The sequence below is a fragment of the Pelodiscus sinensis genome, chromosome 3 (assembly GCF_052426305.1).
Source record: "Pelodiscus sinensis isolate ZL-2025 chromosome 3, ASM5242630v1, whole genome shotgun sequence".
In the NCBI taxonomy this organism is placed as follows: Eukaryota; Metazoa; Chordata; order Testudines; family Trionychidae; genus Pelodiscus; species Pelodiscus sinensis.
In genome coordinates, this window is record NC_143054.1 from 98,087,508 (window position 1) to 98,112,607 (window position 25,100).

Genomic DNA, 25,100 nt, shown 5'->3' on the forward strand with positions numbered 1-25,100 from the left:
CTGTCTTGGCATCCATATCTCATCAGAATGCAGAGTGGCAATGAGTGGAGTGAGGAAAATGATAATGTATCCAGTTCAGGACTAGAATAAATGATTTTTCAGTCATCGTAGGTGTGTCTAGAGTACAGGGTTTTTTCGAAAAAAGTGGCCTTTTTTTGAAAAAACTGGACCCATGTCTAGACTACAACCGCATTCTGTCAACAGTAAATCGAAAGAACGCGATGGTTTTGTCGACAGCGGTAAACCTCATTCTATGAGGAATAACGCCTTTTTTTGAAAGTTTATCTTTCAAAAAAAGGCGCTATTGCATGAAAATAGGGCTTTTTCGAAAGAGAGCGTCTAGACTCTCTTTCGAAAAAGCGAGCCTCTTTTTCGAAAAATCTTTTTGTCTAGATGCTCTTTTTCGAAAAAGGGCTGAACCATGTAAATTGATGGTTATTTTGTGAATGTCGTGCCCTGGAAACAGGATTAGACCATAAATGAACATTAAGAGGAGGTAATTTCTTCTCTAAAAGTGTGTATCTTTGTATATAAGTGGGTGCATCTATGTGTGTGTGTGTGTGTGTGTGTAACTACAGTTACTGGAACTGGTGGGAGCTTTGCATTCTGGGGAATAGACAACTTAAATCATAACTCACAATCTCTGATGTTCTAACTGATGCTGATTTTCTGTTCTATCAGAGAACTGGTGGTGTAATTCTCACAATATTCATTCCCTAGTATGGCAATCTGAGGCCTGGAATACATGGATTAAAGGATGATTAGAAAGGACCAAGAAACATGGTTTATACATTTTAACCAAAACATGAGAGAACCGGATGCAAATGAACATGTCAGGACAAAAATGGAAACAACCCAAATCTTTGCTCAAAACTCAAACCAAATCTGAAACAAACCTTTCTGAGTATGAGCAAGAGTTCTATGGAAAAATCCCACCGCATGCCAAGAACTGTAAAGATGTTGATTTTTTTAAATAATCTAAAGTAAATCCAATTACAGTGGAAAACTGCTTTCACTGACAGTAGTTTGAGTCCATTCAATTAAATCACATTATAGTAAAAATGAAAGTAAGAGAAATAAGCAAGAATGTTTAAAATGTATCTGTATATTGAATCTCAAATTGTAATAAGCCTACCACAGTGGTTGTTTCAGAGTAATTATAAAAAACGTGCAGAATATAAAACTAATAAATACTTCATGCAGAGATAGGCAAAAACCGGAACCTGGCATTTCAAGCTCTTTTAATATCTGGGGAAGAAGTTCAGACTCAAAAATGCTTGTCTCTAAAGTTACCAGTACAGGCTTGGTTCTGTGTCAAAGCCAAAACAGAAGGGGTTACTTTCCACTTGTGACTTGGATGCTTCCAAATTCTCACTCAAGATGGTAGAAATCCTATGAAACTGATGAGCTGACACTTTTGCTATTAAAATGATAAGATGCCATTTGGAACTGGAATCTTACAAGAGCAGCTGTGTGTGTTTTCAGTGCCATTAAACCTAATGTGTGGCCCTGATTCAGACTTATATGTAGACCACAAACCCTGCATGAACCGAATACAGATCCAGAGCTGATCACAGCTGATAAGTTTATTCTGTACAAAGAAACATATAGGGCGCGTCTACACTGGCCCCTTTTCCGGAAGGGGCATGTAAATTTCATGAGTCGTCGTAGGGAAATGTGCGGGGGATTTAAATATCCCCCGCGGCATTTAAATAAAAATGTCCGCCGCTTTTTTCCGTCTTGTAGAAAAGCAGGAAAAGAGCGTCTACACTGGCCCCGATCCTCCGGAAAAAGTGCCCTTTTCCGGAGGATCTTATTCCTACTTCAAATAAGACCCTCCGGAAAAGGGAACTTTTTCCGGAGGATCGGGGCCAGTGTAGACGCTCTTTTCCGGCTTTTCTACAAGACGGAAAAAAGCGGCGGACATTTTTATTTAAATGCCGCGGGGGATATTTAAATCCCCCGCGCATTTCCCTACGACGACTCATGAAATTTACATGCCCCTTCCAGAAAAGGGGCCAGTGTAGACGTAGCCATAGTGCCTACTGTGCCAGGGTCAAGATTTGTAAGCCAGAGGCAATGGTTAATACATTTGCAGATGTGGCAACAGGGCCACTGATGTGGCAACAGGGCCATTGATGTGGAGGTGGGGGGTGGGGAAGATGGCAATTGTGGGCAATCCCCCCACCGCCACCAGCAATGCACCAGGGTGAATGCAGGCTTCTGTCTGCCCTTGCTCCACACCACTCCTGGAAGCAGCCAGCACTGTCCCTAGGGTCCTGGATAGGAGTTCTTCACACATGGCCCCTGCCCTGAGTGTTACCTGGGAACTGGGACCAATGGGTACATCTACACTGCAATATTATTTCAAAATAAGTAGTCCGCGTCTACACAGCAGGCAGTTATTCCGAAATAGTGTCAAAATACTGTCAAGCTGGAGGACTTCTTACTCCAACTCCTGTAACCCTCTGGGTATGTCTACACTAGCCCCCTAGTTCGAACTAGGGAGGCTAATGAGGGTGACCAAAATTGCTAATGAAGCATGGGATTTAAATATGGCCGACAGCAGCTGTTCTGGTGGCCCAGCCAGAGCCGGAGCCATGTAGCATGCAGCAATTGTTCCAGTGGTCCTGGTGAGAACTGGAGCTGCATGGTGGGCAGCAACTATTCTGGTGGCCCCAGCCAGAGCCAGAGCCACATGGCAAGCAGTGGCTCTTCCCACTACTGCAGCCGGGACCGGAGCTGCATGGGGGGCAGTAGCTATTCTAGCAGACAGAGCTCTCACGGCTGCAGCGGGAAGCCACCTCCAGCTCTGACCCCCTGCAGGTGCTGCCGCTGGAAGTGACCTGAGAGCAGGACGTGGCGGCAGCCAAGGAGTTTGTGCTGTACAACCTACCGGAGACAGGTGAGAGCAGCCAGCACCTAGCCCATGCTCCAGAGGGAGCGTGTTCACATGATGCTGCCCACTCCACATTGGGCAGCAGACTTCTGGCTTCGCCCCTGGCTGCCCCCTGCTACAGACACTCCCCAGAGACAGCAACTGCCAGCTCATCCTTTGGCCCTGGGCCAGGGAGATTGGGACATAGGGCCAGACTGGCAGTGAGTGGCCCAACACTCAGGGCTGGGAGATACGAAAGATCCTGGTAGCAAAAATAAATAAAAATTGACAGATGTTCTAAGCTCCTTGGGGGAAGGGACCCCATTGCCTCTGTATTTCCTCTGTGTCCTGTGTAGTCCCAGCTTTGCTTTGAAACTAAATCCCTAAAATGTGTTGAGCTGACCCTCAAATGTTAATGGAAACAACATTGTAAATTCCTGCCCCCTTCTCTGCCCGCTTCTCCCGATAGTTCATCCCCTGTGCATTTCATAACCCCATAGTGCTGAGCCATTAGTCGGAGCTGAAGACACCCCGTGCTGGTTGTGAGGAAGAATAGAGCTCCCTAAAAATTGATGATGCTGGGGACAAAAGTATCTGAAATCTTTCTCCTAATGTTTGATTGCTTGGGGTTTGCACCACCATTTACTACTGGTGGGCTACGTCTAGACTGGCATGATTTTCACCATTTTCGCGATCAGGGCTTTTTTGCGCAAAACAAATCTGAGCTGTCTACACTGGCCCTTTTGCGCAAAAGCCTTGCGCAAAAGGACTTTTGCCCGAACAGGAGCATCATAGTATTTCTGCAAGAAGCACTGATTTCACATAGTAGGAAGTCAGTGTTCGTGCGGAAATTCAAGCGGCCAGTGTAGACAGCTGGCAAGTTTTTCCGCAAAAGTGTTTGCTTTTGCGGAAAAACTTGCCAGTCTAGACACAGCCGTGTTGTATAGCAACACAGCACAGGTCTTTAAGAAACACAGCTTATTGTTCAAATTTTGCAGGTATGTGTGTGTGTGAGGTGGATGTATCTTTTTACCTTATCTGTAACTGAAAGCATGATACCGTACATTGGTATTTGGGGGCAGCCATAATAAAAAGGATGCTTGGGTGAAAGTTCTGATGTAACAGCTCTTTTTATTCTTTGTGACTGGGAAAGAGCTGTTATAGTGTTCTTCCTTCCATAACATTTACATGTATATATACATATATGAATATGATATTTGTTAGTAGCTGGTGGGTTCCAGGGAGGCACACATCTGAACAAGTGCATAACAATACTGGTGCACAAGACAAAACTCTTATGGATGGAAAATCTTATAGGGAACACGGCACCCAAGGTAAGTGCCATACCTTTGACCCCCTCTTTCACCCCAATCCTCTGCCCCTGCCCAGAACTTGCATCCAAATTCCTTCCCAGTACCTGAACCCCACATGCCTTCCCATGTCCCAACTCCCTGTCCCAGCCTGGTGATCATGGGCAAGGGTAGGGGGGAGTGAATAACAGAGAGAAGGGGGATAGAGTGAGTGGTGACAGGGCTTCAGAGATAAGGCAGGACAGAGGCATTGCCTCTGGGAAATAGAGGGACAGAGGCAGGGCAAGAGTCTGGTTTTGTGCAATTAGACAGTTGTCAGCCTATCTGGGTAGGCATGGGGGCAGCCCATGCCATGCCAGAAAAAGACATGCTCAGCAGCACATCTCCAGGCAGCTCTCCAGGTACCAAGCAAGCAGGCCCAGCACCAACCAAATGACAGGTGGACGTGGAGTGAATCCATGTGGGCACAGCTTGTGCATGCAAGGGGGCCCAATGACTGTTCTGCCTAGGGCCCAGAATTGCGGTTGGAAGGCCTGTGTGGTAAATAGAATCATCAAGCTAGCAAGCAAAGGAGGAAAACTGCATGGTTTGATTACAAGCAAAAAGACAATGAATGTGCATCTGCATCTAAGGAAAACAGAGTGATCAAACCAGCAAGAAGAGAGCTCCAGTTTATTGGAAAACTAACTGCATGATTAGAGACTGAACCCCAGGGAGTCATTCTGATTCTGAGGAACAAACAAAGAGTTTGAGGAAATGTAGAGTGAAGCCAAAAGCCATTTTGTCATTCATCACAAAAGAGACAAAAGGAGCCAGTGTTCTTGGAAACAGGTGGATCCCCCAACCATGTAAGTTGAAGACGCTGAAAGCTGATGGTAGGTGAGAAATTGCCTGAGATCGGTACTAAAATCTGTTTTATTTTGGACATTAGAAAACAGGCTTTGATTTGTTTTATTTGTAACTTGTTTTAGCTTTTTTCTTTCTGCTCAGTATCACTTAAATTGTTGTTCTTTATTAATAAACTTTTTTTATAAATCTGCATCAGTGCTGTTACACAGCAGTAAGGTGTGCACCCCCTGTTGAATCAGTAGGCTAGTGTTCTCTCCCTTTGGCAAAAGCAAATTGGGGAATTTCCCTGGGCATGAGGTAACACAGGCTGGATCCTGCAGGGAAACACTCTTCTAAGGATTCAGGAACTGGGGTCACTGAGGCAAGGTGAAGCAAACAGATTCTCAAGGAGTTGGCTGATGAGTTGGACATACCAATAAGCAGTATTGCCAATCGCAAATGTTCAAAAATCATGAGTCAGGTTCACCAACAATCATGAGATTGGCAGTGAAACCATGAGATTATATAAAAATAGTATATGTGATTTTCTTTTTATTTGCCTTCTGCTTTTTGAGCCTTTAGGATCCCTGGAGACACATTTTGAAGCCTTCTCCAGAGCCAAGAAGGCTAAAAATTTACTTTGCTCTTATCATCTATTCATTTGGCTCCAGTAGCTTGGGATTTAAATAAAACAATAATTATGAGGAGACTTGTGACAAAACAAAGAAAGATGACAATACTGAGTATGGCAGAAGGCTGACACACAGCTGAAGTTCCAGCAAAGTGCTCTCCTTTGCTGAGGCAGAGTGGTAACAGTGATGTACTGTACTATTCTGGACTCCCCAAGAAAACATCACAGTAATACCTGGCTTTCATTTCCAACAGGCATACAGCAAAGCTCAAACAAAGCTGCACTTCTTCTGGAGGTAGCGAGGATTAGTCAGACTTTGCACTATCTTCTTCTGCCTGTGGTGGTGTGTGCAATGAGGCCAAATGAGAGATTTGCCACACTTCAAATGCAGCAAGGAGGCTTTTATGTTCCAGCTGCTGCTGGTGATACTTCAAGCTGTGCCAGCTGCCCAGCTTCTAATTTTGGGAGCAGGAAGCATCAGTTATTCCTTTATTAATTGAACATCACTACAGGTCCACATCTTCCTCCTGTTTCCTGCCTCCCTTCCCCTTCTCCCCAATCCTATCAGGGATACCTCTCCTAGTAAACAAAACAAATAGCTGGCAATGTCAATGGAGAGCATATTTCTATTATGTGAAACGTAAATGACTCCTTGGAATTGAGGCAGGCAGGAATTAGGTCATCTGATAACCTGGCAAGCTGCACAAAGGACGCAGAGGCATTAGTATGAGCAAACATTTATGTAATCATTGTGCTTCAATCCTGAGTACCGATGGTTAGTCCTTTAATGTGCACTTTGCATAACCATCAGATAATGCCCAGCCTCTGCTCTGGGTTTTTCCCTCCTAATTTCTTGCTATTGTCCTCTCTTGAACATTGCTGCATTTTCATGTAACCCTTATGTTGTGTAACCACTAAACAGATTGTCCTATTTTGCAAAGTGGGCTTCTCTGTAAGCTAGCAGACATCTGCTATACTGAGCCTTTACTAAAGTCCTGTGCATCCCAGATTACCTTGGCTTTAAACTATTGATGAACTAGTGTCTGCTCCCCTGTCCTCCCCACCCTGACTCAAATCTACTATATATTTTAAAGAGTTTGTGCATCTGTATGTCTGTGTGTCTGTCTGTGCATCTGTGAGTCCATTTGTTCAAGAATTCCTCCTAAACAATAAGAGCTAGGAACACCAAATTGGGTATGTAGGTTTCCCTTACCATAGCAGCCTTAAATCAAGGTCAGGCTTTGATTGTTTCAGCTCACACGCATGATTCATATGGGGACACATAAAAAGAACTCCTTCTAAATGGATAAACTTAAAAAACAACAAATGGTCTGGTAGCACTTTATAGACTAAATAAAACATGTAGATGGTATCATGAGCTTTTGTGGGCACAGCCCACTTCTTCAGATGACCAGAGTTTTTTAGTGGGATGTGCCCACAAAAGCTCATGATACCATCTGCATGTTTTGTTAGTCTATAAAGTGCTACCAGACCATTTGCTGTTTTTTAAGTTTATCCTGAACAGACTAACTCGGCTACCCCCTGAAGCTTCCTTCTAAATGGTAAGAGCTAGGACACGAAATTTGGTCTGCAGGTTCCTCTTATCACTTAAAGCAAGGTCAGGGTTTGATTGCACCAGGACAATGGAATGTGTGTAACATTTGATCGCTTTGCAGCAAATGGAGAGGGGGTGTGTGATAGCAGGGACAGCTGTATTCATGAATGACCACAAGGGGGCATCAACAGCCCCAGCCCTGGGGAGCAGCCACAGACCGACAGAATGGCCCCTGCCACCCCAACCTACTCCCAGGGAGCAGCCACCCAGTGTGTCGCTTGGCCCCCACTGTTCTAGGCCAGCTTCAGGGAGCAGCTGGGAGCAGCCACCCCCCACTATAGGCCAGCCCCAGGGAGAAGCCAGCAGGAGGCCTTAGTGGTCCTCCACAAACCTGGGGAGATGTTGGCATGAGGCCTGCATGGCCTCCCTGCCCTGGGCCAGCCCCAGAGAGAAACTGGTAGGCAGGCAGCACAGCCCCCACTGCTCCGCGCCAGACCCAGACCTGAGCAATGCCAGGTCAGTCTTCTAGTATTCAATACAGCAGAGTTCACGTAGCAATTTTATTTCAGTTTGGGGATTTTTACTCTCTGTTTTATCAACTGAATAATGTCTATATAATGATTTCTTTGCTGGGTTTCACTCCTTGTAATTCAGACCTCCTGTGCTGGGAAGTCCAACTAAATGAGAATGGGCCCCATTGGTTCAGGCAGCTGAATTCAAACAATAATCTGCAGTTTTATTGCAGCAATGCCTTTTGTGCTACTACACTAAGTAAGGTGCTATCAGTGGAATCCTTGTTCCGAATGGTTTATTATGTTGTAGCCAGAAAAATGTGCTTTAGGCTGAAATTGGATTTACAAGGTTTTTGTCCCAGAGCATATGTTTTATAACATTTAATTTAAATCAGATTAGCTGAGGTTTTTTGTTTGTTTGTTTTACAACAACAGAAGAAAAGCAAAGATAACATGTGGGCCTTTCTCTGACTTGTTTTTCAGATCTTCCAATCACCCTTCCCCCCTTCCCACCCCAGTAACAAACTACTATTAGTTCCTGCTCTTTCGTACAACCGTAAAACATTATTGACTAAAGTGGGATTATGCAGGCATCAATGAATGCAGAGGTTAGCTCTCTGTTCTGTGTTTTAAATGCAATCTTTAGGGTTTATAATTCCCAATTTGAAACAAGGGTTTCTAACATGTAAAACAAAAAAATTAAAACAGATGATGAGCTATTCATGTTAGAAAAGTGGCTCTGATATATGTAAATGACTTTTCATAGAGGTTTTGCAGAAGAAACATCCATTATGTTAATACAGAAAGTCTCATTCAATTCAGTAGACTGAATTAGCTCATGTATTACCAACCAGTCTAAGCACATACAGTATTCCTTACTAACCCTTTATTTATACAATAATTTCTCATTTGTTTAGCATGGTATTCCATGGAAGTTGTTATGGTGTATATACAAAACCAGGATAAAACCATATATTATGGAATAACATGTTTTGTAGGCATAGAAAAAAACAACCCAAATAGTAGCTGGTCAACAATTTCTGTCAGAGTTTTATTTTTAAACAGAAAATGGCTTTTAGATTAAAAAACATTCAAATTCTCCTTTTCCAATTAAACTTTTACCATGAGTCAACTCAAAATGACACATTTTTCTTTTCACTTTAAATCATAATTAAGTTTTCATTTTGAATGTTTGCAATTAGGGTACTTTCATACCAATCGATTGTGTGTGTGTGTGTGTGTGTGTGTGTGTGTGTGTGTGTGTGTGTGTGTGTGTGTGTGCGCGCGCGCGCGTGTGTATAACATAATTTCCATTTTTCAACCAGCTCTACAAGACAGTTAAGTATTGGCTGAAGAATAGTGCCCCAGACTCCATGTAAAACTTAGCAGCTCCTTTGTATTACATAGACTGCAGTCAGTTGGCCCTGGTGCTGTAACTGGTAAATGGAAAAAGAGGGCATTTGTAAGGATTACTGTGCCCCTCAGTATATTTAGCATTCAGACTTTGCCCAGCTAAGAGCCACATGAATAATTTGCCAGGGATAATAAACAGCCGGATGAATGGCATATCAGCCAGAATTGGGCTGTTTGAACAGGGCAGTCTTGAGTGGACCGATAGGAAAGCTGCTTGCCCCTACTAACTGCTCACCATGTCATCTGGGGATTCGACACAGAGGAATGATGTTCCTAAAAATAAACAGAGATGGTCACTATGGGTATGTCTACACAGTGGGGTAAAACTTGAATTAAGTTATGCAACTTCAGCTACATCAAGTGTGTAGCTTAAATCGATATAGCTTAAATTGACTTTTGGCGCTGTCTACACAGCAGGAAGTCGGAGGAAGAACACTCTTCCTTCAACTTCCCTTACTTCTTCTAAAACTAGGGTTACAGGAGTCGGAGTAAGAAGTCTTCCAGCTCAACATTATTTCAAAGTGAAGGCTTGTCATGTAGACGTGCACTATGTTATTTCCGAATAACAACAGTTATTCCAAAATAATGCTGCTGTGTAGACATACCCTAAGACACAATGTTATGCCATCTGGGATGCAGGGCCGGCTTTAGGCCAATTCGGCCAATTCCCCGGAATGGGGACCCTTCAGAAGCCTGTGGGTCAGAGTGTTACGGGCAGCGTCCCCACTGACCATATATGGAGTAGTGAGAGTGTTCTCTGACCCCTCAGGGCCCTGGGTCAGGACCCAATGGTGAGGGCAGGCCCAGGTCCCTCTACCTCCACATCCCCGCCCTGTTATTGGATAGGGGGTGAGGAGGGGAGAAGAGGGAAAAACAATTGATAAATTGTCTGTAATTTTGTCAATCTAATTAAGGCTTGGAGGGTTCTTCCTCAACGGAACCATGGACTGCATGAAAAGAGACTCTAAAAAGGGGGTGTCCATAGGGGGAAGGGAGCCAGCAGCCCATGGAGCCAAAGGGAGGGTGCCCCTTAAGGACCGGTAACTCACCTCTTATCACACTGACTCTCAATCTTAGGCATGCATACACAGACCTCCTTTTATCTTCCAGAACACAGGAATCAGATCATAGTCTTAGAAAAGGTTAAATTAATTAACAAAACAAAAAGATAGTTGGTAAAGCATACCTGATTGCTAGATGTTATAGAGAAACTGAGAAAAAAAAAAGATTAAAGCACAGACATTGCTTCCCTGGGACCAGGGCCAGATTAAGGGGGGGGGGGCTATCCAGGCAGGTGCCCTGGGGCACGGGGCGCCTGATGGCAGCTGCAAGGGGTGCAGCACGCCGGGGGGGGGGGGGGGGGTTGGGGCCGCGCATGCGCCATGCACCTGGGGACAGAGCCGCGCATGTGTCGCGCACCCGCTGCCTGGGGCCCAGGAATGGCTCGAGCTGGCCCTGCCTGGGACTCAGCTTTCATTATAGTGTAGGAGTAGGAGGCAGGGGGGCACGTGGTCCCAGCGCAGAGAAATTTAACTAAACTACAAAACAAAGAAAATAACCTGATCACATCTGACTAACCATCCCCTATCACTCACATATCTGTAGCTTCAAGGTACAGTCCATTTCTAGACATAGGTATTCCTTTTCCATCTCCTGGTTCAAACTCACACAAAAAACTGCAGCAGGAAGATTCCCTTTCAATTCAAATCTCAACAGTTTCCTCCCATTGGTTCTCCTGGCTCCCTGCCAACAACTCCTGGTTATCCACTATTCTGGGTTTAACCCTTTATTTACTGGATGCTGGGATGTTTAGAAAAGGGTAGTACCCCTCCCATCATAGTACCACAAGGGGGGTAGTACCCCTCCCATCACAGTACCACAAGGGGGGTAGTACCCCTCCCATCACAGTACCACAAGGGGGCTATGTCTAGCCTGCAGGCTTCTTTCGGAAGAAGCTTTTTTTGGAAGAAATCTTCTGAAAAAACTTCTTCTGAAAGACAGCGTCCACACACAAAAGTGCATCGAAAAAGTGATGCACTTTTTTTGAAAGAGAGCATCCAGACTGATTGGATGCTCTCTTGCATAAAAGGCCACCCAGAACCACTTCAGGCAGGGCTTTAGGTCACCAGCTGCTTCCAAGTGCTGGTGCTAGAGCCTTGCAGAGACATGCGCTTAAAGGGACCCCTCGAAAGCCGTTTCTCTGCTGCTGCTGCTGCTGCTGCTGCTGCGTGCTTGCTACCTCTTCGAGGGTCAGCAAATCTCTCGCAGTGCCTGCTGTGGTTGTCCTGGTTTTTTGGATGCCACAGCTTTTCTTTTGGTGCCATGGAGCTGGAACTGCCCCTGGGCATGCGATGGTCCCACATGGCCATGCTGCAGTTTTTGCAGCACTTTGTGCCAGCTGCCTTCCTAGTCTTGCATGAGCTCAACCCCGAGGTCATTCTGGGGACCTTCTCCCTGGGTGCAGGAGCTACACTCTTGCAACTTCAACCCACTATGGAGAGGTGTTTCTGGAGGCTGGATACCAGTTCCAACTGGAGGGACCACTGATCATGGAGCGGTGGGACAACCAGCAGTGGCTCCAGAACTTCCACAACCAGCAGTGGCTCCAGAACTTCCAGAAGGCCACTTTTTTGGAGCTATGTGCCTGGCTGGCCCCGCTCTCCGGAGATGCAATACCATGTTCGACATGATGGTACACATGGTATTGCACCACTGCATGAGCTGATTCCATGCACGGTTCCACCACTCTGAGTCTTCGTGGACCTTCTGTGCCAGAGTCTGCTGCACATCGTGCTGGATGCTGACATGCTGGAGAATGAGGACCCTGGACCCTGGCGCGCTTTCGGGTTCCCCAGGCTGTGGTGGGTGGCTGTATTGGTGTGGCTCACCCCTCAGTCCCATTTGGTCCAGCTGTGGAGAACACAAAGAGGGAGAGGCTGTCAGTCATCCATACACACACCATCCCTGAGGCTGTACCCTCCTCTGTGAGCAGTGACCAACAGTCCTCCAGGCAGAGGAGGGGTTGTCCAAGAAGCAAGGCCATGTGTGTTCTTTCAAAAGAATGTGATTGCAGTGCAGATGTAACTCAGGGTTTTTTTCAGAAAAACAGCCATTTTTCTGAAAAAACTGCAGTGTAGACATACCTTGGTAGAAGCCAAACATCAAAGTTGGGTCTTGGCAAACCTGAGCTGTAAGCTAGAGGTGGAGCTAGGGGGTCAAACAAAAACCAGAGAGAAGCAGGAACAGAAAGCAGGCTGGAACTACCAGGAACAAGGGTTGGAAGCATGGATTGGAGCAAAAGCAAGCACAGCTGCTGGTAAGGGATTCATTGAGCAGCCCTTGATCTACAGTGGTCGCCGGGCTTATAAGCAGGGCTGCTCAGTGTGGCCACTCAGAGTTCTAAGTCAATGAATTTGTGTGCACTGGTTGCCTAGCAGTGCAGCTGGTCAGGAATCAGGCCAGGAGCTGGTCTGGTCCCTGACACGTCATAGTGTAATTTCGAGCACATATGACCCAATTCAGCCTTGAGGTGACTGCAACTCCATTGGTTTCCATAGAACCTCAATTCCCACAACTTGTTGTCTTCACGATGAAGCTGAAGTAAACTACACTTTAGAACTCCTCCTCAAGCTGCATTTGTCTTATATGCCACATTTTGAGAACCTGCTATTCCCAAAGAAATTTGGTCCAACAGTTTGTAAAAGGTTTTGGGTTTTAACACTGCTATTTTAAAAAAAAAAGAACATTCAATTTTCTGAGTAATTTAATATGAATGTGTGTTGTTCCACATTGATGAAAACAAACAAATTCCATTAAACAGTCATTCTGAAATGGTAACACACTCTGGTGCACCTCGCTGTTGCAGAGAAGCTCAATTCTCAGAAATGTCCAAAAAAGAATTACAATGGAAAAAGATGGATCATCAAGGAATGATGTCAAAAGAATGTAATGAGTTTGAGGTCCACCAAGATAAGAATATCTGAAAATTATTTTAATTTGCTGTGGGGTTTTAATGTCATTAGCACATATCCAAACACATTCTAAGCCTGATTCTATTTTAATCCTAAAATGAGCTCAAGTTTTAATCTTTTCTGAGGCACAAAATGTTTAATCGATGTAGTGTCTGCAGCTGATATACATCCGGGTGTAGGAAGGAAGGAACCTTAAGACACCTGCTCTAACTACAATGCCCTGCCTCATGTGGCAGTATTTGCTCCATAAGGCCGGACAATACATGAGTCTGACAAGCTGGAAATAGCTAGCCACGGTGTCTTTCTGGACATCTGACAATGGGATTTAATGCTGGATATTGGAAGCTCTCCTGGTGGAGACTTGGCAGCTGCTCATATTTCCACCTTCTGTTGATATTTCTGCAGTGGCATGATAGGACAAGGACATGGCAAGTTCTTTCATAAAGATATATGCTTTAATCCAGTATTGTTAAAGGAGAACACATGCCACATATTTTTCAACACTGTTCTCAGGCTGCAAAGCATTACAATCTCTAAGATATGGCCTTTCCTATCCATCCACTCAGATAAAACTCTCATTCAGGCTCTCATCATCTCATATCTTGATCAGTGCAATATCCTTCTCTCATGCCATGTCAAATGCAATCTTGCCCAGCTTGTATTCATTTGGAATGCTGTTGAAAAGATCATTTTCCTAGCCTGCCATTTCTTTGTTTCCCTCCACTGGCTCCTGCTCTCTATCACATCAAACATAAGCCACTTGTCTTCACTTTCATAGTCTATTCACTCCTACATATTGTCTCTCTTTCACTATAGAAGGGCCTTCCCTCCTCTCCAATCAGTCAGGGACGCCAGCCTCCCTCACCCATGTATTACATTTTCAAACAGGTACCTCCATTCTTTCTCCCATGGTGCTTTTGGAGGGAGCACCTCACAAGCATCTGCAAATTTACCTCATCATCCACCTTCAGAAACCACCTCAAAACTCTTTTTTGCTGTGTTGCCTATAAAAAAATCTTGACAATGAATAAGTTACTGGTATGCCAAGAACCCTTTCTTTCATGCTGACCGATACAGTCTCGTTGTTTCCTGGTATTCCCCTGTTAGTCTGTAGCCATCTGTCTTCTCCTTAGACATAAGAACATAAGAATGGCCATATTGGGTCATACCAAAGGTCCATCTAGCCCAGTATCCTGTCTGTATCCTCTAAACTCCCTCACAAAACTCCCTGGTAGCTGCCCCTGGTCGCTTACTAGCGGGCCTTATAAGGCCCTGACCTTCTTGATATCCCCACCCTTTAGCTAAGGCTTGATCAATGAACGGAGGATTCCACATTTCAAATCCTTGTTAAGAAGCTCACAGCTTCCAACTGCTGGCCACAGCACATGGTCCTTCAAACAACCAGCTCAGCACATGAATCTCCAAACAAACAAGCAAGCAAGCAAGCAAACAAACAAACACACACAAGCTCAGCATACAGTTTCTTTTAGGCAACCATCAAGTAATTCCTAAATACAAACGCATACACTACAGACAGCCACTTACCCCAAGGGTCTCATAATCGCTCCTCCATCACCTGGAGAACTCCCTCACGAAACTCCCTATTAGCTGCTCCTGTTCCCAAAGACTGTAAACTAATTGGGAAAGGGATATTCTTTTTTATTCTGTGTTAGTACAGCACCAACCACAAGGTGGTCCTTGTTCATGGCTATTGGTCCCAGATTCTGAGGTAACACAAATCAATCAATAATTACCACATCTTTGAAACATTCCACTTTCTCTCTTTAAAGAAATCTGTTCTCCCTCTTGGTTTCTAATAGTGATAGAAGTTGTGTATGCACATTGAGAAGAAAATCTATGGACTAGTTTCTGCAGCAGCCATACCTTAGAGATTGTTGGGAGTGGCATAGAGCAGTAGTTCCCAACCACCGGTCTGAGGACTAGTGGCAGGCTGCAAACCCCAGCCTACACAATGAATATGCAGCCAATCTCTCTCCTCTACCTTCCTCCTCGTCCCCCACCTCTCACCCACTGACCAACTCCTCCGCTGCCCTCCCAGCACTTACAGAGTGCTAGAAGCAGCTAATTCACAGCATTCAAGAAGCTCCAGGGGGAGGGGGTGGGCACACTCAGGGCAAGAGGTGGGGCAGCAGTTTGAGGGAAGGGGTGGAGCAGGGGTGGGAAGAGGCAGGGCAGGGGTGGGGTCTTGGAGGAAGTGGTGAAGTGGGGGCAAACCCTGGGTTTGAGGGCTTGGGGTGTCCAGCTCTCACCAGCTAGAGTGAAAATGCACACCTATACTTCCCATATTCTTAATTAACAGATACTTGGATCATTCCCCTCTGGTTTGTTTTCCTCCAAAGGCATGCAACCAGCCCCCCAGGTACCAGCTCAGTTTAGCATATACACCCCACACTGTTTGCACACCAGAGAGCTGCAAAATTAAATAAAAAGTCTATGTAACAGAAAAAACAGCATCAAAGATGAAACAATAAGAGAAAGCAAACACACTATACAGAAAACAAACATAAAAAAAGATCCTCAGGCTTTACACTTGTATAGTAAATAAAATCCCTTTTCTAATAAGAGTTACTTATTGCCTTAAAACGGTTCACCAGGTTTACTCTCTGGCTATCGGAAGATTCCAGTGTTCATAGGCAGCCTTCCACCTCAAGTCTGTTCCCCACGAGCTGGATGGACTTTAGTTAAGAGCCTTCGCTTTCTAAAAGATTTGTATTTTTTTCTTCTGTGGCAATTAATATTCAAAGTGAGTGAAACTTTTCCTTCCTCGGTTTCTGAAAACTAGGGCTTTACCTTTTTATTTCAAGCTGTTCCCATTTGCTTTGATGGTTCCTTGTCTTTTTTTTCCTGGGCTGGATAATGGCTAGGAGATGCTTAAAGCCAGTCAGATCTGGATGGAGAGGAAGGCCCTTCGCTGCCTCATTCACCACTGCCCTGTTGTGACATGATGCTGAAGTTGAACAACAGTTAAAATCACATATACATATTCATAACAATAACCCATATTCATATCTCCTAAAGACTGTTAGATTTGATGTATATACTTTGAGATGCTCTTACAGTTAAATAACAGGGGATGTGTCTAGACTACATGGTTCTGTTGACAGAGCCATGTAAATTAGTTTATTCGGCATAGTCAAAGAAGCGGGGATTTAAATAAACATGGATGCCACACTGGGCCGATGATCAGCTGATCCGACACAGCTGATCCGACACAGTCTAAATGCGGCTCTGTCAGCTGGGGAAGCCTTTGCCGACCGATCCCTTATGCCTCAAGAAACAAGGTTTACAGGATTGGTTGGCAAAGGCTTCCCCAGCCGACAGATCCGCTTCTAGATCAGCTGATCGTCAGCACAGTGCAGCGGCCATGTTTATTTTAATGAAGTGGGGATTATTTAAATCCAAGCTTCTTTGACTTTGCCGAATAAACTAGTTTACATGGCTCTATCGACGGAGCCATGTAGTCTAGACACAACCATAGTATGCAATCAGTTGGATCAATTATTTATTGAGGGAGGTTTGAACCCTCCCATTGGAGGGTCTGGACCTTAATTGACACAAATCCCCTTTATTTATTTAATTTACTTACTGACTGACGTACTTACTTATTATTTAAGTGATCCCCAATCAGGATGTGGACCCCACTGTGCATGATGTTAGATTACTACATTTTATGTGACAAATGAAATAAATTCATTACAGAAAAATACTAGTTATAGCTTCTAATTCAATGGGACACATTGTTATTTTCTGTGTTAACTTTGGGTCAAGTAGTGGCCTCAGTTACATCAGTATCAATAATACAGAAAAAAACAAGATTTTATTTATGCTAACATGAGCAAGAACAGATTTTGGCCTGTGTATAGATAATCCCATAACTATAATTTAAAGAAATGATTCCTAGTTCCTCCCTCCAGGAGACCCATAAAGTTACGTTGTTTTGTGGGGTAGGGTGAAAAACAGGATACTAATGAAGCCAGTAACAATACTGTGTAACCTGATTTTTAAAAGAATTCAATTATCTTTTAGTATTAGCCTACAGAGACATAACTTATCTTGGCCTCAAATATCCTCCTATCCTTCTTATTATATTGGTTTCTAAGCGCCATGTAATTTTTACAGGGACTGAAGGAAAAGGAGACTAGAGGGACTGTTTCAAATACATATTTCTCCCTTGATTAAAAACATATCACTGCCAGCCAGGAGCACCAAGCGCATATAAGCAACGATAGCAAAAAAGAAATAGTAGGAAAAAAATTCAGCATTGAAGAAAGAGATGTGCAGATTTTCCCTATTAAAACATGTTAGAAAACTGTAGCTTTCATGTTTTTTTTAAATTCTAACCACAATTTTTATTATGGTTTATATTACAACACATGAGAAGTCCTCACAGGCATGCAGCTCAGCATTGCTGATTCTGGTGTACTCTGGCTGCAGATTTCAAAGGGTTTCCCCTCTTATATATAACCCTGGACATTACTCAGGTGTTCTCCTTTCTCTGTAGCATATAATGCCAGAGACAAGGAAATGGATTTGATGGTCCTTTGGTCTGTTCCTTTGAGACAAACTATTTGTTCCTAGAAGGGAATATGATGTCTTTCATCTTTCCAGTTATGTAAGTCCCACAGACCTACTCTGAGGATTTCAGCTCTAACCATAGCATGGGCAGGAAATACACTACAAGCTCAGTAGCTCCTACAGTCAATGAGTGAAATGCTAGCCCCTATGAAGTCATCAAAACCACCTACAGGCTTCAATAGGCCCAGGATTTCTCCCATTGTGCCCAAGGCCTTTGGTAGAACTGAGCAAGTGCGCAGAAGGGTGTACTTGTTATTCCCTTTTACAGGATGTTGCCAATACGTGTGCTATGTTGGCCCAGCTCATTTCTCAGTAAGTGCAATTCCTTTTTCTTGCCTCTTTTATGTTAATGGATTCCAAGGCCACAAGGGATCATGGTGAAAATCTTATCTGATTTCCTGTACAGGCAGTCCCCGGGTTACGTACAAGATAGGGACTGTAGGTTTGTTCTTAAGTTGAATCTGTATGTAAGTCGGAACTGGCATCCAGATTCAGCCACTGCTGAAACTGGCCAGTGGCTGATTACAGAAAGCCGGAGGCAGAGTTGCTCTGCCCCGGGCTTCCTGGAATCAGCCGCTGATCAGTTTCAACAGGCTGAATCTGGACACCAGTTCCAACTTACATACAGATTCAACTTAAGAACCCCAGGCGTCCCCAAGTCAGCCGCTGCTGAAACTAATCAGCAGCTGATTCCAGGAAGCCCGGGGCAGAGCAACTCTGCCTCAGGCTTCCTGTAGTCAGTGCTGGTCAGTTTCAGCAGCGGCTGACTTGGGGACGCCTGGGGCAGAGCAGCTTGGGTGCTGCTGGGTTGCTCCAGTAGCACCACTCCTCGGCACTACTGGACCAACCCAGCAGCACCCAAGCTGCTCTGCCCCAGGTGCCCTGATTCAGCCGCTGCTGAAACTGACCAGCAGCGGCTGAATCAGGACGCCTGGGGCAGAGCAGCTGGGGTGCTGCCGGGTTGGTCCAGTAGCGCCCAGAGCGGCACTACGGGACCAACCGGCAGCGCCCCAGCTGCTGTACCACAGGCGTCCAGAGCAAAGCCGCGGAGCACGGGGGCAGCGGGACAGCCCAGACGCACCGCGGCTGTCCTGCTGCCCGTGTGCTCCGCAGCTTTGCTCCCCGTCTCCCTGGTCTGCTGGTCTCCAGCAGACCAGGGAGACGGGGAGCAAAGTGGAGCAAAGCCGTGGAGCACGCCGGCAGCGGGACAGCCGCGGCGCGTCTGGGCTGTCCGCTGCCCACGTGCTCCACGGCTTTGCTCTGCTTTGCTCCCTGTCTCCCTGGTCTGTTGGTGTCCAGCAGACCAGGGAGACGGGGAGCAAAGCCACGGATCCCGCCAGCAGAGGGACAGCCGTGGCGCGTCTGGGCTGTCCACTGCCCGCGTGCTCCGCGGCTTTGCTCCCCGTCTCCCTGGTCTGGGGAGACGTGGAGCAAAGCTGCGGAGCACGCGGGCAGCAGACAGCCCAGACGCGCCGCGGCTGTCCCGCAGCCGGCGTCCTCAGAGGCTTTGCTTCCCGTCTCCCTGGTCTGCTGGTCTCCAGCAGACCAGAGAGACGGGCAGCAAACCCCGTTCGTAACTGCGGACCCAACGTAGGTCGGATCCGCGTAACTCGGGGACTGCCTGTATATCATAGGTCATGGAACTCCCCCAAAATCATTCTGAGGGCACATCTATGGTGCTTAGCCCTGCTGGCCGCACTGCAGCATCCTAGACCTTGTACATAAGGACTGTGATTTGTATCTGACCCTGCCAAAACAAAGTGAAAGGGAATGGTTTCTTTTTGCCCCCTCCCTGCTCTGAGTACAATCCAAGGACTGGAACAAGCTAGTGCATAGTGCATTTATCACCAGGTAACATTTCAGGCATGTTAAAGCCATCTGATAAGGCTACATATTAACATATTAACACTTGGCTGATTTACGTTAGCACTTGGCTATGGTGACACGTACACTTTGCCCCATGGTATTTGTCTTCTTGCTTACAAAGTATTCATGCAGGGATTGGTGACGTGAATATAGAAGGATAAAAGAGTGGATGGAAGCCAAGCTTGAGATACTGGGAGGTATCAGACAAGCAAACAATATGTAGCAAACAGAAAATATTGATTGGCTCTTAACACAGAACTGACAAAGTACTCAGCTGACTCTTTATTTCCACACACATTCATTAAATCATTGTTAGAGGGCTAGGCTCTTTAATTGAAAAAGTGTATTCTCTGTCCATATCAGCAGATTGGTATTGTTTCAAAGTCTGCCTCCCCACCCACCTTGTTTGGAACCAATACATTAGTTAGAAAATCTAAGCGCACGAAATTCTGTCCGTTACAAAGAGCTTCAAAATTTAGATATTATGATTATGAAGGGCATATAAAGAAAGAGCTAAACAGGCATATTTTTAAGTGGAGAGGGAGATGTTTTCATTATTGTCCTAACATGTCAATGAAAACACTGCATACATTGAAAGTAGCTGTTTGTTTAATTAAAATGTTTCTCTCCAGTCTTTCAAATCCAAACAACAATATAAGAGAAGCAGATAGAGAAAGATACTTGAAATGAACAAAAAACTGGCCAATTCAATTGTCCTGTCCCAACTGAGTGGAAGGATAAAAGTTAAACAGCTTGATTGGTGACATAGATTTGTAAGAGACTGTCTTGTTATGGGTCACTTAGTTCATCTAGCGATTTTCTAGAATCACAGTGAAATTGATTTTATGCTTCTGAAACGATCCATGATTAATGGTTTTTTTAAATCTCACCTTGAATATCTTCTTCAACCTTCCTCGGCAGCTTGTTCAAAGATCCTGGCAATGACTATCATAAAAGTTTACATAATATTTGACTCTAATGCCTCTATATAAATCCATGGTACACTCACATCTTGAATACTGTGTGCAGATGTGGTCACCTCATCTCAAAAACCTATCTTGGCATTGAAAAAAGTTCAGAAAAGGGATATGGAATGGCTTCCATTTGAGGAGAGATTATTAAGACTGGAACTTTACAGCTTGGGGGGATACGATAAAGGTCTATAAAATTATGACTGGTATGGAAAAAGTGAAAAAAGAAGAGTTACTTACTCTTTCCTATAACACAAGCATTAACAGTCACCACATGAAATTAATTGGTAGCAGGTTTGAAAAAACACATAAGGAAGTATTTCTTCATACAATGCACAGTCAACCTGTGGAACGCCTTGTTAGAGGATGTCGTGAAGACCAGGATTTTAACAGGGTTCAAAAATAAATAAATAAATTCATGGGGGACAGATCCATCAATGGCTGTTAGCCAGGATGGTCAGGAATAATGTCCCAAGCCTCTATTTGTCAGAAACTAGGAATGGGTGACGGGGGATGGATCACTCAGTGATTACCTATTTAGTTCATTCCCTCTGGAGCACCTGGTATTGGCCATGTCAGAGTGACAACATACTGAACTAGATAGACCTCTCTTCTGACCAGTATGGCTGTTCTTATGTTCTAATACCCTTGCAGCAATTTAAGCTCATTAGTTCTTCTAAGAACATTTCCCCTTTTTATTGTATTTCTTTAAACATTCATATAGGAAGTAATATCTATTCCAGGGGAGGGCAAATTATGGTCCATAGCCTGGGCCCACCCCAACAAACCATCAGATCCATCATGACACCATTCCACAGCACAGCAGGAAGCCTTGAACAGGCTCTCTGCCTGCTATGCCCCTGCAAGTGCGCCCCAGGTGGGGGACTTCACATGCTGCCCCTACCCCCAGCACAATCTCACTGGCCTGTTTCTGGCCAATGGGAGCTATCTGGGCCACGTTTTCAGCACAGGCAGCATGCAAGGGCCCCTCCTTCACCTCCCCCAAAGGCATGTAGCATGCAAAGAGCTCATGTCCTTGACAGCCATCTGCTTTGAGCAGAGTGTGGGGGCACAGCAGGCAGGGAGCCTGCCTGTGGGTCCCACTAAGTTGCTGGCAGGGAGTCACCTAAGGTAAGCACCTCCCAACGAGAACCTGCACCTGGCATCCCACCCCCTCCTGTACCCCAACTCCCTTTCCTAGATCACAAACCAAACCCTGTGCACTCCTGTCCCAGGCCATAATCCCCGCCCAGGCTATGCACCCCATATTACTTTCTTCCTCCAGATCAGAATGCTTTCCTGCACCCATACTCCTTCCTGGCCCTTGCACCCAGTTTCCTGCCCCAAGTCACAATCTCCTCCTTCACCCAAACTCCATCTCAGACCTTGCAACTCCTTTAATGCAAGAGACCAATCTAAGATCACATCTGGTCATTCCTATGTATCCTATGAGGTCCTTATAATATGAAGCTTGGAGGAGTCTTTCTGAAGCAAGACATACAGGAACAATGTGCCTAAATAGCCTTCAGTCCCTTTGGAGAGCAAAAGTAGAATTTAGTCCCTTACAGGTTGGTTTTCTTTGATGCAGAACTAGGTAGTTTCTTAGTGTAGTTTATTTATAAACAAACACAAGTCCTATTCCCCTGAACAGCAGGGTAACAAATGACAGAAGAGGCAATTCTCTTTTGCAACAAGCTTAGATCAGGGGCACTACTGAAGCATCTGGCCTCATACTCACACAAATTTCTCACCAATACCTTCTGCTTAACAAACTGTCTTTTTTCCACCCTCAGCCCCTGCAACTCCTGAAGGAGACCATATGCCCTGGAACACAGAGGCTATGTCTACACTTGCGGCTTCTTGCACCAGAAATATGCAAATGAGGCTAAGCGTGGAATATCACCAAGCCTCATTTGCATACCTAATGAGCCACCATTTTTGCAGAAGAGGCTCTTGCACCTGAAGGAGCTGTCTACACTGCCCCTTCTTGTGAAACAAAAACCCTCTTGCCCAATGCCGCTACGCCGATTACTTTTCAGGAAGAATGGCATTGGGCAAGAGGGTTTTTGTTGCACAAGAAGGGGCAGTGTAGACAGCTCCTTCTGCTGCAAGAGCCTCTTCTGCAAAAATGGAGGCTCATTAGGTATGCAAATGAGGCTCTGCAATATTCCACGCTTAGCCTCATTTGCATATTTCTGCTGTAGACATAGCCAGGGTGATCTCACAAAGATCCAATGTCCCTATTCTATTCTATTCTCATCATCAAAGTCTCTGACAAAGAGGGAGACAATATCTTTAATGAATTTTTGGGAGTGTTCGATGCATAGCATATTAACCCATTTTATGTTCTGGAGGCTTATTCATCAATGGTTCCTAACGTACAAGTCACTGGTACCTTTCAATAAGATATTGTCATTAAAAAGTTTAATAATTCTGATGATATCAGATTTACAAAATCTGTTCTACTGCAATGGAACTTCTAAATAGGGCAATAGAAACACAGCCCAATCCCTTCTTGATAAAAGGTGTCTTATATAGTATCAAATGAATGTATGTTCTGTTACATTTTGAATAACACCAAAGTTGTGACCCACACTGACAAAACCCTGGAAAACCAAAGAGCAGGTTAATACTTATCAAGAGTTCACACAGCCATACCAGCTTTCCACAACTGCATGAGTTTGGAACTGTGTCATGTTTACTTGGAATTTCCTGGCCTGCAACACAGGATTTTTGTTATTTAAACAGGGGAGAGAGGTGTTGTATTTAATTTCCTCATTTTGTTTTATTGAGAAAAGTAAGAGCCTTCCTATAAAATTTACCCAGGAAACAAAAAAATATTTATATTTTCAGTTGTCTGAGCTGGGAAGAGAACAGAAATGCTGAGTGGGAAAGGGAAGAAAAGGAAGAAAAAAGTGACAGAGATGTTAGTAATGGTGCAGGGAGAGGTAATCCCAGTCTGTTACCCTACCCCATACTGTTCCTGTTCCCAGCCACATGGGAACTATGGCTGTGGGGGGGGGGGGGAGGGGAAGGGCAGCACCTGTAGACAAGGCAGTACACAAAGACCTTCTGCTGCTCCCTTCCCTCCAGGAGCTGCAAGCCACAGGGACAGGCTGCCAGTGGGAGCCTGGCTGGGAGCACATGCACACCTCCACCTGCAGCACCCTCAGCTGGCCACTATCTTATTGGTAAGGCCTACCAGGGCACACAGGCCACCTTGCACCTTTGATTACCATTGCTGATTGCCCAATAGAGTCCCCAACCAGCGCAGTGGGCTGGTGCTGAACACTGAACAAACACGTAGTAAGAGACCATCCCTGCCCCTAAGAATGGAAAATCTAAACAGACAAGACAAAGAAAGGAAGAAAAGAATTTCTACTTCTTAGAAATCTCAAGCCAGAAAACAGACAGTGAGTTAGAGGTAAGCATAGCTTCTCAGCAGCTCTGAAAATCAGTTCCAGTGGCTCCTGGAAAATTTTAAGTTGGCAACCAAACTTAGAGGATGCAGGAAAATGTAGCCCACAGGTGACAGTATCTGCTCTCAAAACACACAGGAAAAAGAAAGTATCTCACAGTAAATAAATCAATCTCAGAGTATACATCTGAATACTTACTTTAAGCAGTCATTATTTCAGAGTAGCTGTGACCCTTTTAAGATTTCTTAAAAGGAATCAGATGGTCTATTGTGGTAATACTGTGATTTGGCTTCACTTCCCACAAATCAATATCAAATGCAGAGAAGTAGCCTGTTACATAGCCCTTTGCAGACTAAAATAGTGGCAGGCTCTAATCAGGAGTCTCATTGCAGGAAACAGGCCTTCCTACAGCAGGAAGTGTAGGAGAAACTACAGGAGACAGCAGTCCAAAGCAGCCAATTTGCCAAAAAAAAGACAAAATGGCTGTATACTGGTGACTCCTGTAGCAGGAAATCTCTGAATTAAGCTCTCAATCTGTGGAGCAATTTAACATGTCATCTGCTTCCTGGCAACTGATATTTGGAATAATTTGTATATTGCTTTTTAACTCTGTCTCATAAGCAACGGTGATTGCTGTTCTTTGCAGAAGCAAGGTCTTTCTGAATTCTACCCAGAACAAATAGTTTTAACTCCTTTATTTCTCTCTCTATCAGTTTATCATTTCTAATTTTGGGGTCTGACAGAGGTCTTATTTTTCCTTTGATTTGGTCCCGGGCAAACTGAGTCACAAAATGGTGAGTGTGAAAGCAAACTGTGATATCCATGAGACAGTATAAAAGAACCTGAAGGAAGATAAAATCACATTCTGCAATGAAGGAGAACAGGAAACTAATGGATTCACTCTGCAATTTCTGCTTAATGAGACTATGGTGGAGGGCTAGGATACATTGATTAAATAAGAAAGGATCTTTTCATTTTTCAAGGATATGATTATCAAAAAGGACCATCTTGTGTAAATTACATGGCCATAGGATAAGAGGGAAAATCCTAGCTTGGACTGAGAACTGGTTAAAAGACAGGAAACAAAGGATAGGAATAAATGGTAAATTTTCAGAATGGAGAAGGGTAACTAGTGGTGACCCCCAAGGAT

The 25,100-nt window shown here is 44.7% G+C and overlaps 1 long non-coding RNA gene across 1 annotated transcript; it reads right to left on the reverse strand.

The window, feature by feature from the left end:
* Nucleotides 1–8,746: 8,746 nt before the first annotated feature.
* LOC142827884 (uncharacterized) lies at nt 8,747–24,323 on the reverse strand. The gene is made up of 2 exons (XR_012902678.2): nt 24,149–24,323; nt 8,747–12,037 (listed from the first exon to the last, which is right to left on the reverse strand). It is a non-coding gene; the product is annotated as an uncharacterized LOC142827884 (long non-coding RNA).
* Nucleotides 24,324–25,100: the final 777 nt, after the last annotated feature.